This window comes from Rhincodon typus, chromosome 8 (genome assembly GCF_021869965.1).
Source record: "Rhincodon typus isolate 14 chromosome 8, sRhiTyp1.1, whole genome shotgun sequence".
Taxonomy (NCBI): Eukaryota; Metazoa; Chordata; class Chondrichthyes; order Orectolobiformes; family Rhincodontidae; genus Rhincodon; species Rhincodon typus.
Genome location: NC_063339.1, coordinates 84,560,880 through 84,561,356, shown reverse-complemented (window position 1 = coordinate 84,561,356; position 477 = coordinate 84,560,880).

Genomic DNA, 477 nt, shown 5'->3' with positions numbered 1-477 from the left:
GGAGGGAGCGAGGGACGGGGTGGGCGGGAGCAAGGGACATGGAGGGAGGGAGTGAGGGACGGGGAGGGAGGGAGGGAACAAGAGATAGGAAGGGAGGGAGCAAGGGACAGCGAGGGAGGGAGGGAGGGACAGGAAGGGAAGGAGAAAGGAATGGGGAGGGAGGGAGCGAGGGTCGGGGAGGGAGCGAGGGATGGGGATGGTGCGAGGGACGGGGAGGGAGTGAGGGAAAGGGTGGGAGTGAGGGAGCGAGGGACAGGGAGTGAGTGAGGGGGCGAGGGAGCGAGGGACGGGGTGGGAGCAATGGACTGGGAGGGAGTGAGTGAGCGAGGGATGGAGTGAGGGAGCAAAGGACGGGGAGGGAGAGAGGGAGCGAGGGACAGAGAGGGAGGGAGAAAGGGACAGGGAAGGAGGGAGCGAGGGATGGAGAGGGAGGGAGAAAGGGACGGGGACGGAGGGAGCGAAGGACGGAGATGGAGG